Source organism: Tyto alba, unplaced genomic scaffold (genome assembly GCF_018691265.1).
Source record: "Tyto alba isolate M040663 unplaced genomic scaffold, T.alba_DEE_v4.0 Super-Scaffold_1, whole genome shotgun sequence".
Lineage (NCBI taxonomy): Eukaryota > Metazoa > Chordata > Aves > Strigiformes > Tytonidae > Tyto > Tyto alba.
In genome coordinates this window covers 38,958,912-38,968,092 of record NW_024881261.1, presented here as the reverse complement: position 1 = coordinate 38,968,092, position 9,181 = coordinate 38,958,912, and positions in this window count along the sequence as shown.

Below are 9,181 nucleotides of genomic sequence, written 5' to 3'. Positions count from 1 at the left end.
GCAGTAATATTTTTCTAAACATTATCACTGTCAATAAGAGATTGATGCTGTTGATTTGATAGAGAATTAGAAACATATCATGCAGTACTTCATAGCCTGTCATTTCTTGTAGGTATTTAGCAATAGATCCTTGTTATTGAGTATCCATTAGCTACTTTGTTAATTCTCTGGTTTACCCATATGTTGAAAATCAAGCTTTGCCTGCAGTGTGCTCCTGTGCTGAGGATGCAGCGTTTTTGTAAGTGTGCTGTGACTGGAATGGCATCATCTTTGATCAATGGCTGTTTCTTCATTTTCAAAAGTATTAGCTTTTAAGATGGTTTGAAATAGAAAACAATTGATGCAGTTTTGTTGAAAACAAACAAGAAAGCCTCAAACTGTATAGTTGTAGAAAAAGAAGTGAAATGTCTCTAAATAAGATACTACAACCATGTATAACCTTCTAGGGGAAGAACACAATCGCCACCATCTCCCCTTGCTCATTTTAACAAAATGTCCATTTAATATGTTATACATCTTTCAGTTTTCTAACTTTTCAGAAGAAAGTTATTATTATCAGATGTTTGTTTGCAATTGCTGGCAGAAATAATGGTTTATTTTTTTGAATTGTGAAATTCTTGCTTTCTTGGGCTTTGAGTTATAGACTATGTCTCCTGACAAAGTAATTTCAAACCTGGCCATCCGAAGGACTGACCCCACTGGGCTGGAGTGAAGGTCTCTCCTGTCCTCCACAGCCTTCAAAGGGTAGTCAGTTATGGACCATCAGAAGAAGAATCATACACAAATGCAAACAGTATACATGGGTAAGGCCACCAAAGCGTGGCACCAGGAGCGGGTGAGCCAGGGAGAGCTCATAACTTGCAGATTTATGGGGAGATTTTTTTTTTTCCCCACGCTTCCTCCTATAATTCGTTGCCTTGAGGCCAGCCACGCTTTTGTCACCTGTGTTGTGATGTGGTGCTGAGGCCACGTTTGCTCTGGTGCACAGTGTAGTGGGTTTCTTTGTTTTAAAAGTCCCTGCCTGGTTTTTGTGTAGCTTTGACCGCTGGGCGTGTGGGTGCGTTTTGGCTTTGATATGCTTTTGCCTTCCAATTCGTCTTCCATCATGAAGACTCGGCAACTCCTGTGGATCCAGTTCAGCTTCTGAGGTGCTGTTTTTCTGTCTGATCTCTCAGGATTTGTGATCCAGTAAGTAGAAAACTATTTCTAAATTCCTTTGTTTCTGATGTTGATAAAGTTTTTGAAGAGGGTTTTCATTGACTGTGGAATACGTGCCAGGCCAGATCTAGGTTCTGCTTGCAGATCTGATACAGATAGATGTTCATAAAGGCCATATGGCTTTTTTCCCTCTCCCTTGTTTGCTTCCAGAAGTGGAAAATGAAGAGTATATATAGATTAGCCTGCATTTACAGCTTTTTTCCAACTTAGTTCAATACTTCAAAGAGATACTTCTACTTAAAATCAAGACTGGGGAGGTTCGGTCTGACAGCATGTTGTCTTTATGGTGATGGATTTATTATTTTTTTGAAACAATTCCTTTGAAAAGGGATTTAAAGGAAGCATTGTTTTTTCTGACATTCTATTGAAAGGTTTGAGCACACCTTACAGTGTTTAAGAAAAACAAATAATTGGTGTTCAGGGAAGGGATTATTCTTGAAGGAGTAGGATGGAAGGAGCTAGCTGAATTACTGATTGTAACTTATTTGGGATTCACAAAAGCTCCACGGACTTTTCCACGCTAGGGACCTGTAGCTCTCAAATGCTCCACTCTGGCTCTTGGTGAGACATAGTGCCTAAGCAGATGCATAGGGATAGAGTAAATGTTTCCCCGTGCACTCCTGATTACCAGCTGTTCGTGGCTACAGGGCTTTTTTGAGTTGAAAGTGGCTTTGCGTTTAGCTTTGTATATTATAGCTCTTAATGAATTTCTGTTTTCCACGGCTCCCCTGTTGCTTTCTGGACCCAGAGCCTTAGATTGGCTTTGTGATGGGATGTGGCAGATGCTAGAGTGCAGCTGTAGGCTTTGTGAAGGTCCAGCTCCTTCAGTTTATTTGAGCCTGTCACCTGCTAGACTGGAAATTCAGTCAAGTTTCTAGGAGCTGTGATTTTGAAAATGGTAACAGCTTTCTGATATACTTGATTAGCAGAATTACTTACCGTATGCAAATACTAAAGCTTGGCATGTGTTCTGGAGTTCAGTCATTTTGTGTGATACAGATCAGGTTTCATCGTTAGGTTTTCCCGAGCACCAGCAGTTTGATTCCTTGGAGCATTTTTACTGGGAGAGGCGTCAAACACTTGATCTTTTGCATCCTATCTATGCTACTTATGACTTGTGTTTTCTTTTTCCCCATGTGGCGGACACCCATTTTGCCTATTTGTTCCTTGTACTGAAATCATTCTGTTGTTCTAATTGTTGTCACTGCTACTTTTATTTTTGGCTTGGTTTCACCCTGTGTCTATCAATAGATTTACTGGATCAGACTTGCACACAGGATTCAAGGTGAGGGTGTACCGTTGACTTGAAAAGGGGTGAAATGATAATTCTTGTTAAGCTTTCCAGTTTTTTATTTCACACCTCCCTCCACACCAGATAGCATCTTATTTCTTTCCTTTATAGGTGGTGAGCGTCAGGCCAGTGTGTGTGGGGCTCTTCACTGGTTCCTCTGCTTCGTTTCTGACTGTGTTTAAAAGTATCAGCAACTGATGTTCTATGCTTATTTCTCAAAGGAAACACTGTCCTCCATGTATAATGTATTCCTCCTTGCTAGTAGAGGCTATTTACTGCTCTCTTAGTATTTGGGGTATATAAAAATACCTGTAAAAGTTGGTACAACTTCATATTCTAGTGTTTATGAATTTACAATATCCTGTATTTTTAATTGTGGAAATTTTTCATGAATAATTGGTTCACTAGAATAAATTTACAAGATGGATGGTAGAGGGAATGTTTTTAATGAGTTGCACAGCTTCAAAGCATGGCATTATAGGAAAATAAAGTAGAAAGGAGTTTGAGAGATCCATCCCCCGGCCCTCTGTGGTGTCCTCTGTCCTGCTGATGATTTATCAAGGGCATTTGTTCTCATCTATCGTTCATTGCACCTGCTACATGATGCCAGCTGCAAATTCAGGAAGCACTGATTTTTCCTTCATTCCCCACGTGTTGAACAGTGCTGGGCTCAGATCTGACCCTGGTGGGACTCTGCTGAATACCTTTTTCCAGCTGGAGGGTGAACTGTTCTCCACATCTGGTTTTCCGAATTCTGTAGCTGTGCTTTCTTTGCCATTGATGGGTGTAGGCATCACCAGCCGGGTCACCCGAAACATCAGCCCAAAGCTTTTCCCGCCCTTGTTACAGTCTGGCATCCCCAGGCTTCGCTTCTGGCGTGTTTGTGGTGTGACTGGCATCGGGCAGCCATGGCAAGCTATTTATTACTCATCTTGGTGCTGGCTTCTTCATGCCTACAAAGGGTTTGATCATTATTCTGGATTTTTTCTGGAAATTAAAGTCAAGCAGCATATCTGTAATCACTGTTTCCTCTTACAGAGGAGATAGTTTGTTCAGATAGTTCCGGCCAAAGCACAGGGGAATGGCTCTTAATCCTCTCTGACCGCTCTTTTGTGCTTATTTATTTTGATGCTTTTAATTAGGTGTATTTTATTTAATGCAGGTGAAGCATTACTGCTCAGCTTACAGAAGTGAATGATGACTCTTAGTCAGATGGACAAAGTGCTGCTCTAAGGGACACACTGCAGTTGTCCTGACAGTGCAGAGATACCATAGGCTGTCACATGTCCTCTGCAGCCACCGTTCTACAGGATGTCTTTTACAACTGTAAAGACACCTACTGATTTTAAAAAAAAACCAAGACCCTAAGCTGTTAGTTCCTGGTACGTCTGCCAAAAGAGATTTGAAAACCTTTATATTTTGATTTCCAGCCTATACTTGGCCTTTGTGTCCCAATTCTGTCTTCCAGCATATGCTCTTTGACCTGCCTGGTACTTTTGGAGATGCCACTTGCATCTCATTTCAGGCTTTGCTTTGCCAGATCTGATAAGTCAATCCCTCTCTATGTCTCCTCCTCACCTGATTTATTTCTTCTGTGTACTGACTTTTGTTTCACTTCAGTTCTTTTGAATGTAGATGACCACAGCTGTACTTGGTTTTCCAGATGAGGTCTTAAAAATGGCTCACTTGCTGGCAGTGAAATTTCCCCTCCCTTCCCTCTTGGGAAGGTTAATCATTATGCAAGTGAGGTTGTTCTATTTAGTTGGTTGGTTGAGGGCTGTTTTCTGTGGCTCTCTGGAGGTTTTGTGCTCTGGCTCCCATCTTCTGCTACAGAACGCTTTCCCCAGATGTCACAGGTCATTTCTTGTGCATGGATTTGCATATAACAGATTTGTTTACAATATAAAGAGTGTTACTAATTCTTATTTGCCTACACATCCGCTCCCCTTATGATCCAGTATTGCTGTATAAAACCCAGTGCCTCGGGCCCTGTGGTTCCAGCCCTCTCAAGCATGAAGCATATGCAAAGTCCTGCTGTGGCCTGACTTTGCAGGAAAGCCTTTGGGGTTCAGATTTCATTTCACATAATGAATTATAGGGCTGTTTTTCAGCACTCACAGGCCTTTGTGTGGCAAAGAATGGCATGTCTTTCCTCTGTAGGGAATGCAGGTTCTGCCCTGAAACCACCAACCTGGATGTTTGGGTGTACAGCTGAGCTCCCCAGGGATTGATTATTTGGTGCTTCAACAGCTTATATTAGAAGGTTTCCCCTTTGTCTGTCTTCTGGGGCTGAAATCGGGTGAGATGAATTATCCTGGGTTGTCCTGCCTCCCCTTTCTCTAGCTCTGTGCTTTCTGCTTGTAAAACCTCACTGTGCAAAATTAGTGGTGAATGTCACTCCCAGTGTGACATGGTGTGGCTGTCCTGCTCCCGTGTGCCCAATGTCCCTGGCCAGACAGGAAAGAGGTGGTAAGCTTTAACTTGATAAGTTAAGTCCTTTTTTAGGGTGTTGGTTTTTTTGTTTTTTTTTTTTTTTCTTCAGAAGGTACTGCATCTGCTGATTCAAACCAGCTTTCAACGTGGGGCTCGGGTTGGGTGTAAAAGCCAAAGGAGGTGGTGCTTTGAGCCACAGGCTTCCAGCTGAACGAGGCAAGACAAAATTAACTGCAGAGGCTCATGTAACCTACTTCTTAAGCTCTCATATGCAGCCTTCAGGTCAGAAAACTAAACAGGAGGAGACCACATTCATGGTAAATGAGAAAATTTTTCCATCCTGTATGACAATGGAGAGCTTTCAGGTTGTTTTTAACTGTATCATGGTTGTTGGGGCCACTTAGTTTGCTGTAGCATAAATGTCAACTGACATTTGATCCTCCTGAAAGTTAAAGGGCTGTTAACCCATTTTGAGAAAGAGGCTTTTCTTTACACCTGGAGGTTCCTCCCAAGCAGCTCAATCTGTATGACCAGGTTACCTGTTTGCTACCAGGTGCCTCCAGTACCCCACACTCAGTTTTCTCTGGCGATGACATAAACCAGTACCTCAAGGCCAGCACAAAAGACCTCAGCTGGCTTGCTGTGGCAGTCCGGTGGCTGTGCGTGATGTTGGACTTAGGGTGAGAGAAGGTTACTGGAGTGGGGTGGGAAAGAAGGTTTCAAGTCAGGGAAGCATAATGAGTGGATGGCTAAATGGAGGTAGGTGCTTCACAAAAGCTGAGCAGAGCCTTTGTGTAGGAGGCGAATGAAGTGTCCGCTGTGGTCTGCACTGCTTCCCGTTGCCTTGGTCGGAGGTGGGCTGAGGTCTGAGCTAATGTCTCCACAGGAACCTGGGTGGAAAGGTGAGGAAAGCAGTATAGGTCAGAATTACTGCAACAAAGCAGGGTGAACAAATAAACCAAGTTCTCTTCTTTCTCCATCTCTCTTTTTTTTACGCTGACAACGGGGGTTGAGTGGCTGGCTCAACAGTGTAACTCCAGGTGAGGTCCTCTGCTGAAACTTGAATAGAACTGAAGTCTCAGAGCAGGAAAGCTGCTGTTCAGTCAAGCCTCTTGGTTTCTTTTCAGCAAGCAGAACGTGCCTCATAGTTGTTGCTTTGGTTCAGTGCACTGTATTCTTTCAACTTTTAATGGCTTTTTAAAGGTGGACTGTGAGGGAGGGAGAGCAGACCACTGAAGCACACCTTGAGGAGGTCCATGCTCAGCCTAATGCCGTCCAAGACTTATAAATGCAGGGCCCTCCACCACCTGAGTAAGCTCTGTTTTAGAGAATTGAGCTGATGTGATCCGCCAAACTGCTAGCTTCATCTGCCTTCTGGCTGGATGTGGGGTGAACTAGTGGACGGTCATGTGTCAAGACGTACCCACGGCCCTTTATGAAACATCCTGGTAGAACATCGGTTCTGCTGGGCCTGGCCACTACAAAATAAGACGTTCAGTATGTCTTTTCTCCCTTGTGACAGCTGCCAGAAGCACCACAGTGCTTTGGCCAACTCCATTGGGTTGCAAGTGCTGAAGATGTGCTTGTTCTCATTGCTGTTTGCCTGTTCTTCTTCAAGTGATTCAGTTGATGTTTGAGGTTCACAGGAGGAGATATCACTTGTTGTTCCTTGGCCAGGGGACTCCTGTCACACAGTTAGCACTGTGAGCTTGGCATTTTCTTAGTGACTTGAAGGAAACGGCTAAGAAGAAAAGAAACATTATTTTCTGGTATTTCCTTGTATGCAATATGCATTTTGAAAGACACTACTTATCCAAACACTCCGATTTTCTATATGATTAAAGCACCCAAGACATTTCACAACTAGTAAATAATGACACCCTGATTTTTTAAAGCTTATAGCCTATAATTTAAGGATGCCTTTTTTAGGAGAACGGTAAAAAGACTTTTCTTCATTGTTCTAAAAATCACAAACTTGAGTTAAAGTTCACCAAACCTGAAGTCTCAAAAGTTTTCCTTAACACGGTTTCCTGTAGGAATGGTCATTTATCTCAGTTGGTGGCAGCGTACCTCTGTCTTGGTTAGATAATCTGCCTGGTAACCTGGGTAACTCATTGCACTATGAAATGACACAGAGAAAAAGTGCTAAAATTCAGTAGTGTATTGCAGAACCTACATCATCTGTCCTTGAACAGGGGTGTCAAGACAGATGAAAACAGGCGAACAACAAAGCCAGTGAATACTGTGTGTGGGGTTGTTCTTTGCGCTGGCTGAAAAAGTGCTTGGTGTTAGAGACAGCTCGTGCCTGGAGTTGGACGACAGAGTAACAGGTAGGAGCTGCTCTCGTGCAGTGCTGGTTTCTTTGCAAGAGGATTAGGATGAATTTAGATTTCAGAATGTTGTGGTAGGAGCCAACTTTGCTACCTGCCTGTGCTTGTCCAGCTGTAACAACACTACCTGGCACTAAAACGGTTGGGTTTCCTTGGCCCTTCCTTAACTTCTATTGACTCTCCTTTGATTGTGGCTGTTTTGGTGACAGGTTTATCTACAGAGATACCAGTCTGGCTATCTTATGCCTTTTTCTGTGATAACCTGCTTTTGGAAGAAGACGTATGTGGCTTTTAATCTCCTCACCTGAGTTCCCAGGAAAGTCAGTCTGTGAAAATGAGCCTTTGGGTGATTTCAGGAACTGAGATCTTTATTCCACTATTGTAAAGGAGACAAGAAAGGGATATGGGCCAAAGTCTGTGATAGGGACAAGAAATCACATAGGGCAAAGGCAATGGATCTATAGTAGAAAATTACACACAATAAAAAAATATCTTTACTGCAACATGACACATCACAAAATGATAGGAACCCTTGCCTTGCTTCGAAAGAGACTTGTAAAGTAATCTGTTCCTAACTCCTCATTCAAGGTGAGTGCAAAGACAGTTCACTTTTATGAGTAGAGCATGCTGCAGCATCAAAAACTTGCCTTGCTGAGTTCCTCTGTGTTTACATCTACAAGCTGCCCTGACTAGATGTGGAAGGTTGGTCAGACAGAAATTGCTGGCTTTTTCTGCTGCCATTTTCCCGACAAATACTCCTTTCCTTGTAGAGTGTCACCCAAGCCCTGGTCGGGATATATTTTGTACTTGTCTTGCTGAGATCCCACCTAAAGATGAGGCAGTGACAGCAGCCTGCAGGCAAAAAAAAGCCCTGTCAGCTCTCATTCTGCACTTGCCCAGTGGCTTTTTGCTCCATCACCTGCGCTGTCTCTGCACTGTCTTCAAAACCTCAGCCTGTGTGTCTGCGTCCCGAGCTGACCACCAGCTCCTCTGCTGGGAAAGCAGCCGTTGCTCGAACATCTCCACGCTAGCTCACTGAGTGAAGCTGCACGTGCAGCCCAGCCTCCTCACCGGGACATCGTGCCGTTTGGATCGTGGTTTGGAGCCCCCACACCTGCCCTGGCTGGGTGATGGCTTGGGTTTGTGGTGCACTTTGAATTTCCTGCTCCTTGGAGTAAAATCCTTTGCTGTCCTGGTTGCATCACCCATCGTTGCTCTTGTAGCTGTGGTGTACAAACACAAGGAGAGTGTGCAGTCTGCAAAAGGGAGCCGAGATTGCTCTGGCCTTTGCAGGGCCAGCAGAGAAATCTGTCAGGCACCATAGGTTTTCAAAGCCAGGCAAAGGAAAAAAGAGAAGTACGAATAAGGAAAAAGAGAAGTGAGAATAAAGAGGTGAGTGAGAAAAATCAAGGACCCCTGTCTCTAAACTCAGTTTAGAGATCTGGGTGCTGGTGCTCAGAGGACAGAGCAAATGTTTGTACCCACTCTAAAAAGGAGAGTGAAGGAAGCCGCTGTGTGATTGTACATTTTTCATTATTACCCTTTCCCTAATGATTATGGGGATTTGCTATGTGTGGGCTTGCTGTGTGGGGATGCCACCCCAATGGCTGGCCCGGTTGCACAGGGAGCTCTCAGAACTGGCAGTTACAGACCGGAGGGTGTGTAGGCAAGTAAGAGCCTGATGGTGACCATCAGTGGTTGTGTCACTGAGGCACGATAACTGAAAAAAACAACGTGGAAATCCCAGATCTGGGTGGTTTAAAGTGAGCTCTGAAACAATGTGAGAAGCGGGTAGGTGGATGGGGGGCAGCACATGTGCCCGTCAGTGGGAATTGTGTGGAGCGCTGAAGGCGGCTGTTAAATTGTCCTTAGAGTAGGAGATGTGAAGATAGCAGCTTGTTAAAATCTC